At 47.0% G+C, this 10223-nt stretch overlaps 1 pseudogene; it reads left to right on the top strand.

The window, feature by feature from the left end:
* Positions 1-961: 961 nt before the first annotated feature.
* Positions 962-9080, top strand: LOC120685305 (annotated as a pseudogene).
* The last annotated feature ends 1143 nt before the right edge of the window (positions 9081-10223 follow it).

Here is a 10223-nt window from a genome sequence, read left to right as displayed (position 1 = left end):
CGAAGCTCGGCTCGGGCTCGGAGCAGCTCGGCTCGGCTCGGAGCGGCTCGCGAGCCTAGAACGAGCCGAGCCGAGCCGAGCCCAGCTTTCTGGCTCGCCAAAATAGCGAGCCGAGCCGAGCCGGCTCGCTGCGGCTCGCGAGCGGCTCGCGAGCTGGGCCCATCGCAGGCCAGCAGGCCCATCCGCCCAGCAGGCCCATCCGCCCAGCACCCAGCCTCCTGCCTTCCATTCCCCCGCCGACTGCCCCCCTACGCGTCACCGCCAGCCGGCTTCCACTCCCCCGCCGCCACCAGGTGCCTGCCGGCTGCCGCGCGCCCGCGCCCAAGCCCCAGGCCCCCGCCGACCGCCCCCCTGCCGGTCCCCGCCGGCCGCCGCCCTCCCCTCCGCCCCGGCTGCCACCCCACCCGTACGGCGCCGCACGCCCCTGTGTCTGCGAGGCCTCCGGGCTCCGAGTTCGCCGGCGAGGCTGCGCCGCCCCCGAGTCCACAAGCGCCGGCGAGGTCCCCCACTGCCCCAGCCCCCAGCCTGGAAGGGAAGAGAAGCGAAGCGATTGGCAGATGGCTTCCGCGCGCCCGGGCCGGCGGTGAATCTGGAGGAGGGGCAGCGGCGGCGGCTCGAGAGGGGCGGCGGCGGCCCGTGGGCGGAGCGGCGGCGGTAGCGCGTGGGAGGAGTGGCGGCGGCGCACGGGAAGGGCAGCGGCTGGCACCAGCACCAGCAGGGGTGGAAGAAACGGTGCGGCCATGCGGGATTGGGTCGGGGGAGAGGACGCGGGGGTGCCGGGGGTAGGCGCACGGCCGCCGGCTGTGCTGGATGCGCCGGCTCGCGAGCCGGCTCGCAATTTGACCGAGCCGAGCCTGGCTCGGCTCGCTCACCCACCGAGCCGCACCGAGCCGAGCTCGGCTCGGCTCGTTTCCAGCCCTACTTAGGCCTCTCGGCACTAGCAGGCCACGTAGAAGCCAGCAGTGCGGCCAGCAGGGAGGCAGCACTAGCTCTGGGCGTGTGCGTGCGGCAAGGCCGCAAGGGAGCAGGCAGCCTGCTGCAGCGCTGCGGCAACCAAGCAGCAGCAAGCACTGGAGGGCCACGCGCAGGGGCAGAAGCTGGCGAGCACGACGAGGACCAGGCACACGCGCGCCAAGGAAGCAGCAGCTACCAAGCAGAAGATCGCGCAGCAAGGAGGCAAGCAGCAGCACGCACACAAGGTGTTTGGAAAAAATCTTCAGCAAGCTTTCTGTTGCACTTGTGTGCGTTCTTGGATGTTTTTGCAGATCTTCGCCAAGCGGGTGCGTGTGTGGGAAATCCATGGAAAGAAGCTGTTGATTTGCAGCGAATTTCTTCGACGCCCACCAAGTGTTCGAGGAAATGCTGCACAAGAATTTTCTCCGCCATGGTGAACACTTTTGCTAGCGCTTGTTTCTGATCAGTGTCTAGATTAGTTTTTCTTGTTTCTGGCTAATCTTTGTAGGTCCTTTGCATGCCTAGTTTGCTTTTGTTAATTAGCTTTTATCATTGCTAATCTTGGCTTCCATACCTTTTAATTGATCAAGATTGTTTAGAGCTAATTTCATATCTTCGCATGTTTAATTAAGTGAAGCTTTTTGTTGGTTACTTTGGTCAAGTCGATCGCTTTGCTTTTCCATCTATCCTGTGTCAAGTTTTTGGCTTTTTGACAAATCGTTGCTTCCGCCGTATCGTGTCTTGCTCGAGTAATTTGATTTTCGTTGCTTCCGCTTTGCGTCAAGCTTTTCCTAACCGTTCCTAGGATGAATTCATTACTTGGTGTGTGTTGCTTTGGCGGTTAGAAGAGATGTGCGTCAGGTTGAATTCAGGACATAGGCCTTGTTCTCGTGGAGAATTTTTAAAGGCTCCCATTCACCCCCCTTTGGTCTCCTGTCCGGTCCTTCAATGTGTCCCTGGAGTAACGCATGGGTGGTGATGCAGATAGCTACGCACAAGAGAAACACCCACCTTTAGCAACCGATATGTGATGTGTCGCTAGAAGACCAAAAAATCAATGCTGATAAGATCTGTACACATGCATATGAGTTATTACCAGTGACAAGGCCGGTTGGGGTTCTGATAGGGGCCATGGCCCTCCTCGTGGTTCTGTTTTTCTGATGAAACCTTTTAGATGAAGGACTACTTAATCCCCTCAATCCTGCTAGCTCCGCCCCTGAACGTTACAAGGGTCTGTTTTTAGACCAAAGGCATTGGCCCAGCTTCTATTGAAATCAAATCATTACTGGGGTTTCCAGTTTCACAAGTGTGCAGAGCCCCTGACTGAGCTTAGACACAAAACACATTCCACAAAAGAGAACGACACCCCCAAGCCAGCAAGAAGAAAAGGAAACACGCAACAGCAGCTCCAGCGTCAAGGGCGAGCATCATCTTGAACAGGTGAGGGAATTTGATCGACAAAGGACAGTTACCACTCCACACATCGTGCCAGAATCTCGTCTTACGCCCATCTCCCATCTCCAACGACCATGATCTGGCCATACTTATACCACTCCACCACTTTCAACAGACCCTGCCAGAATTGCGACGCTCCTCTTTTCTTAGCTTGGAAGAAGCATTTCTCATAAAGGTATTTCTTTCTTAGAAGGCTTATACAGAGACTCTTCTCTCCACTTCATTCCAGCCTATAAATCCATTTCCCCAGAAGGGTGGTGTTCATTGCTCTAGCGTCGACGAAACCCAAGCCTCCCATTTCCTTTGGTTTGTTCAGCGCCTCCCATTTTATCATGTGATACTTTTTCTTGTTCCCCACACCTTGCCAAAAGAATCTGCTTCTAGCAGCATCTAATCTGGTATGAGTTCCCTCATCAAGAAGATACATCCCCATAGAATACATCGGGATGCTAGTGAGGCTTGTGTTGTGTTGAGTAGGACAGCTTTCCCTCTGTAATCTTTTGTATGTAGGTGTCCACAATGCTTACATTCCTTGCAATCTTTTGTATGCAAACTGCGTGCATGATTGTTTTTTTTTCAATTTCATATGCAGGCTTATCAGTGCCGAAGACGCATGGTTTGGCCAGGACAGAGCAGGTTAATCCAACTGGCCTGACAAGTTTGGTGGCTAAAGCTGCTTGCATCTTCGTTCGTTGAATTTTTGGTACCGAGTCCGTCTGAACGAATTAACAAATCTTCCTTGCACGCATTAATATGTAGGGAGTACTTCAGAATAATTAATTTGGTTTATTAACTTCAGAATAATTTGGTTCATTAGAGCAAGTTTAATAGTCTGGCCGGCTGGTGAAAGCGCACGGTAGTGGTTGGCCCCGCTGCTATTTAATGCATAGCTTGCTGCTTAGCCAAATAGCAGCATGAAGCGTGTCTTCGCTGGCCGCAGTGGGTGCCAAAAATGCCCCATGTGAAAAAGAACATCCCATTAGGATTGACCTTAATAAAGGTCTACAGGTTGCCAAAGCGTACAAGAAATATTAGTTAGTTATATATGCCGGTCATCAACCCACGAAATGCCCCATGGGCTTTGTTAATTTTGTTTATCATCTTAGAAAAAACTAGTGTTCGTTACCTTTCACTACTACATATTCATCCTTTTGTTGCGGTTCCAAACTGAAGCATCGAGGCTTTAGTCCCGGGTGGCAGAACCGGGACCAAATGTCCCTGATGCTAAAATTTTTTTTGCACCCCGCGGGATTCGATCACAAGACCTCTTGCCCCAAGACCTCTTGCCTAGCGCATGGTTTCTTTACAAACTCACTTAAGTAGTTCATGTGACTCAGTATAGAATAACTTTTTTTTGAACTATCACATGGAGGGGCTTTTGTCCGGGTTGGTAACACCAACCAGGACTAAAGGGTCATTTAGTCCGGGTTGGTGCCACCAACTGGGCCCTTTTGTCCGGATTGGTGTTACCAACCGGGACTAAAGGGTTGGGCCTTTTGTCTCGGGTGGAGCCACCAACCGGGACAAAATGGAGATCTTTGGTCCCGGTTGGTGCCTCCAACCGGGACAAAAGGCCCGTGTCTCCCCGCTAGCCCGGCTAGCCGTTGGACCCGGAACAAAAGCCACATTTTGTCCCGGGTCCAAAGGCAGCTGGGGCAAATGGCCTGGAACAAATGCCTGTTCTGTAGTAGTGTTTCTACGTACTATCTCCCTGTAGAGAAGAATACCATTCTAATTTTATCCTAAGTCAAATTTATATTTGACAAAATTTATATAAAATAAAAGAGCACTAATATTTAAAACTAAATTATTATTATTAATCTCGTGGAACGTATTTTCATAATGTACCTATTTTGTGCTATAAATGTTGATACTCTTCTTGATAGGTACAACGTGGCTCAACTTGAACCACTTACCCTGGTTAGTAACACCAATTATAATTTACGTTAAGTTTATTGGATGTGTCGTTGTCGAGGCCTTGTGCCACCATCCCTGGTTAGGTACAGTTTTCTGTCCAAATGCTATACTGCCGGCTTCTATAAAAGATACCATTAAGCAAAGGCATCTTCAACATCCCATCTATTGCTACCTTTTCACATACTGTACACCATCATATCGGCCACTGATCGACCTTGAGCTATCCGCAGCCATGGCGGAGATAGTGGTCGGGGCAATGGGCTCCCTCCTGCCCAAGCTGGCCAACCTGATCAAGGAGGAGTATAACCTACAGAAGAAGGTGAGGGGAGAAATCATGTTCCTCGAGACCGAGCTTAAGAGCATGGAGGCAGCTCTCATCAAGGTCTCAGAGGCACCGATCGACCACCCACCTGATATCCAAGTTAAGCTCTGGACAAGGGAGGTCAGAGAGCTGTCCTACGACCTTGAGGACAGCATTGACAAATTCATGGTGCGCATCGACGGTGGTAAGAAGCCAAGCAAGCACCATAGTTTCAAGGGATTCATCGATAGAAGCCTCAGCCTGCTGACCAAGGGCAAGATTCGACACAATATTGGCCTAGATATCAAGGACATCAGGAGCCGCATAAAGGATGTGAGCGAGCGGCGTGAGAGGTACAAGTTTGATCAGGTTCCTTCAAAGCCAGTCGGCAGAACTATTGACAACCAGCGTCTATCAGCTCTATTCAGACAGGCGTCAGAGCTTGTTGGCACTGAAGGGAAGAGCAATGAGCTTGTAAGAAGACTAATGGAGGGTGATGATACATCGAAGCAACAAGTGATAGTCTCTATTGTTGGTTTTGGAGGATTAGGCAAGACCACTCTTGCTAATATGGTATATGATAAGCTGAAACGGCAATTTCACTGTCACGCCATTGTTTTTGTGTCTCATAATCCTAACATGGATAAGATTTTCAAAAACATGCTCCATCAACTTGATGAGGACAAGTATGAAAACATCAATGAAGCAACATGGGGTGAGGAACAACTAATTAAAGAACTGAGAAAGTTCCTTCAACGCAAGAGGTATGTGCCAATCCCTCTACACATGTATATACATATTTTTTATGTTGTATTCTGTGATATTTGCCCATCTCTTTACACCTGCTTGAATCTATTTATTACACGGATGACAAATATATACCATATATAGTGAATAGAAACAAAATAGAGATTAGCTCAATAGTACTATTCTTATGATGCACTGTTTCTATTACTCTCTTCATTCAAAATGATAGGTTGTTTTGGTAAATCTAGATGTATAATTTTGCTACTTATCTAGTTATAGCATATATTTAAGTGCATAGCAAAGCTATGTATCAAGATTTGTCAATACGTCCTATAATTTGGCATGGAGGGCATACAACGTAGTAATATTTAAGAGATTATTCCAAATAAATACAAGTATACACATCCCTACATGTTCACTATAACAATACTATTGATCATTACTAGAAAAATAAAGTGCTTTCCGTTCACCACAAATAATATAGCATTCCAAAGTAAAAGTATTATATTTTGAATGTTGAACTTTCATACCTAATGTTTTGAAAATTACAAAATAGATCCCTAATATAAACAATTATTCCTTGTGAGAAGATCAGCTAATAATCAGTATGTGCATGATGACGGTCTTCCAAATTTCTAACACATAACAGATGTGGGCCCAACAAATCACAGCAATAATGGCTTTGAGGTTAATTTGGTATATGTACCACCGTAAATTCCCAACATGCACATATTTCCAAAAAAAGTATTCACGCCTTATTTCGTCATGACCAAAATTTGGTAGGACCTGATAGATCTTTGTTGCATCTCTCGTATATTCATTTTTTCCAATGGCAAAAGAACAATGTGCCCTATAGCCGATGAAGTCTTCATCGAATTACGCATGTCCATATATAAATTAATACATTTTCAGGCTATTCTAGAACTATAATGTATAGGGAATATTTTTTTAAAGATAATTACTGATATATTGTCTCACTGTCTGCTCAAGATACATTTTGGAAGATAATTACTGATTTGTGCTCTCACTGTCTGCTCTTATATAGGTACTTGATTGTTATTGATGATATATGGGATACTTCTGTATGGGAAACAATCCAATATGCTTTGATAGAGAATGAATGTGGAAGTAGAATAATTACAACAACTCGCATTCTTGATGTTGCCAAACAAATTGGTGGTATTTATCAACTAGAACCTCTTTCTCCAGCTGACTCGATAAAGTTATTCTACCAAAGAATATTTGGCAGTGAAGACAAACGTCCATCTGGTAATTTGACAGAAGTATCTAGAAAAATTTTAAAGAAATGTGGTGGTGTACCGTTAGCTATTATTACAGTAGCAAGTATGTTAGCTAATAAAAATGGAAAGGAAAATACACCAGACTTTTGGTCCAAAGTATGCCAATCTATGGGTTCTGGTCTAGATGGCAGTACTAATGTGAAGAACATGAGAAGTATACTATCAGTAAGTTACTACGACCTACCTCCTCATCTAAGGACTTGCTTGTTATATTTTTGTTTATATCCAGAGGACTATGATATTACTGCAAAAGATTTGATATGGAAATGGATCGGTGAAGGATTTGTCCACAGAGAACAAGGGAAGTCCTTGTATGAAGTAGGTGAGGGTTATATTGATGAGCTAGTTAACAGAAGTATGGTACAGCCAGTTAATATTGGTCCAGACAGCAAGATAATTGCTTGTTGTGTGCATGATATGGTGCTTGATCTTGTCAGTTTCTTGTCTAATGAGGAGAATTTTCTAACAACATTAGGTTGTCAACAGCCCATGTCCTTGCCAACAAATAAGATCCGTCGACTATCCCTTCAAACCTGGAATGAAGAGGATGCCGAGCAGTTGGCAACCATGACCGTGTCCCATGTGAGGTCACTTACTGTGTTCAACAAAGCTCTCAACTTGATGCCGTCTCTTTCAACCCTTCCAGTCTTGCGTGCTTTGGATTTGAGTGGTTGTAGGAAAGTAAATAATCAACATTGCAAGGATATATGCAATAATTTGTTTCACTTGAGGTACTTGAATATAAGTAGGACACCTATAACTGAGATCCCCAAAGAGATTGGAAACCTACAATTTCTAATGATACTGGACATTAGTGGTGGTACTGACATTAAAAAGCTTCCGTCATCCATTGTTGAACTTCAGCATCTTCTCCATCTTCATGTTAACAAAAAAAGTTTACCAGATGGATTGGAAGTCTGAAATCTCTAGAAGTACTTTTGGATATAGTTGTTAACTCTCCAACCTCATTGCACGATCTGGGCAAGCTGACCAAATTGAGCACTCTTAGCATCTGGTTCAATAAGATGGACGAGAACAATGAGAAAGCATTCCTCAGATGTCTATCTAACCTTGTCAATCTCAAGTCCCTAGACATATTAGGGTCTGTTGGCAACCTAGATTACGGATATGAGAACTTATGTCCAGGTCCTCAACAACTTCGCTCCATTAATGTAAAAACTTATGAAGCCATCGGTGCAGTCCCAAGATGGCTTACCTCACTGTGCTTCCTCTCCTCCCTAGACATCAAAATACAAAATCTTGGAGAGAAGAACCTGCAAGTTCTTGGGAGCATACCCGCTCTCAGTAATCTCTGTGTACGAGTGACGGAGTCCACACAGGATGAAGATGAAAGGTTGGTAGTTAACAGTCGTTATCCATTCCTGTGTCTAAGAAGGCTAGAGATCAATTGGGAAGTTGGCACCATGGAACTGTGTTTTGCACCAGGAGCTTTGCAAAATCTTGGTGTCCTTGATTTAGAATTTGTGGTGCGAGAAAGGGACTCAAACTTTGGTCTGCAGCACCTTTCTTCACTTGAGCATGTATATGCTAAGCTGAGATGTGGTGAAACTAGTTTCAAGATTGCGGCTGTTGAGATCCAGACAGCCCTTGACATGAATCGCAACAAGCCGACACTCACACTAGTCAGGGTAACCCTACTATTTTACCCCGTTACAATATATGTGCGCATGCAGGTTAAATATAACTAGTTACTCTTTGCTTGCCTTGCTTTTGAACTAATGTTTGCTCCATTTGTGCAGAGTGACCCGATTAGGGTTGCGTTAACGGTTCAGCAATCCGCGCTTATGTTTGTTGGTGCAGTTATGGGAAAAATAAAATCAACTTCGCCCCTGCCATAGATATGTGTCTACATTGAATCGATCTCCTCAGCAATCTACTGGTATGTACTGTATTACGCAACTGTTTCAGGTAGTACCTTTCCAGTACTAGCTGGTAACCAGCCGTTTTTTTTGTTCAGCTTACTTATTGCAATATTTATTTCTCATCAGGCAACAAACGTCATGATATTCGTGCGCCTTTACATATGTTCCCTACCATCAATTCAAGTGGCAGGCAGGCATACAAGTGGAAAATTTCATTAGTGTGGAAGGTTATTTGTCAAACTCTTTAGGCTGTGTGCCGGTTATGCAGAGGCCGGGAAAATTTCAAGATGATGTATCACCTTGATGTATTGTGCTTGAAATTAATAAAATTTCCCTTGTCCAAAAAAAAGGCAGGCATACAAGCTTGTTGCTATGCGACCCTGTCCTCGAGGTGACCGTGGGCCCGCAGCTGCGGACTGAGAGGGCAGCGACGACGCCGGCCGTGTTGTTTCCTTTGAACTCAATATATATGTACGGTTTCTTTCGGGATTATCAACAATTGCTCCACTTGTTTTGTGATTATAAGTTCAGAATCTGCGGGGCTAGCCCAATCCATGTGGCTGCTGTTGCTTTCATTTCAGTGCATTTCTTGATGATTCCTTGGTTGCTTGCTATGCACAACCCAAATTCAGCTAGTCAGATTCCGGTTTAGTGACTTGCCGCCAATGGCGGTCTATAAAGATTACCTGGTCCATAGGTTGGTCATCGGTTAAACATCAGAAAGCGTTGCCCAGCGAAGATTGACTGGAGTTATGTTTTCACTTACAACTTACAAGCAATCTGACAGGACATCTCTCGGGAGTTGCCCGGGCAATACATTGATCTTTGTCTGACTTCAGGATCTGGCCCTATTGTTTTTCTGTGGTTAGCTGAAACTTCCTGCTCTGATAAGGACCTCCATATATGGCAGATTATTATTACTTATTCGGAGCTCCATCCTGACCTATGTCATTCTACTACTAGAAAACACGCTAAAGATCCAGGCCAAAAGTACCACTTGTTGATTGAACAGGTACTAATGTAAGGCATCAGCACCGGCTGCAACACTGGCTGGTACTATTGGCTTGTGCCGAGCGCTGGCAAGGCACGACACGGCACAAACCGGTGCCAATGCACTGACAAAGGCACCGGGTAATGCCATGAGCCGGTACCAAATGGTCGATGCATCAATGGCACCGGGTGGAGGCACGACCCGGTGCTATTGGTGCAGACATTGGCACCGGGTCACGCCATAACCCGGTGCCAGTGCATGCCTTGGATATAGGCAACGGTTGGTGGCAATTGAAAACACGTCTTTTGGCACCAGTTGAAAGAATCGCCCGGCACCAAAACATGGCCGCCCACTTTGCCTCCGCGATATTTTAAGTCCTTGGCCATTCATCTCTCACATCCCTCATTCTCTCGTCTCTCTCATTCTCTACCTCTCATCTCTCCCACCTTATCTCCCACGGCCTTATCTCTGGAAGACTGGGAGTGGAGGGGCGCACGAGTGCCGCTGCCGTGGGAGGGCGCGCGGGCGCTGGCCGCCGCCGCGGGAGCCGCGGAGAGCGGCGCGCGGGTCGCCGCCACCACAGGAGCCGGCCGCTGCCGCCGCGGAGAGGGCCGAGCGGGGCGCCGCCGCCGCGGGAGCCGGCCGCCGCCGCCGCGGAGGGGCGCGCGGACCGC

Source organism: Panicum virgatum, chromosome 8N (assembly GCF_016808335.1).
Source record: "Panicum virgatum strain AP13 chromosome 8N, P.virgatum_v5, whole genome shotgun sequence".
In the NCBI taxonomy this organism is placed as follows: Eukaryota; Viridiplantae; Streptophyta; class Magnoliopsida; order Poales; family Poaceae; genus Panicum; species Panicum virgatum.
The sequence above is the reverse complement of the archived record's forward strand: the minus strand, read 5'-3'. Positions and strand labels throughout refer to the sequence as shown.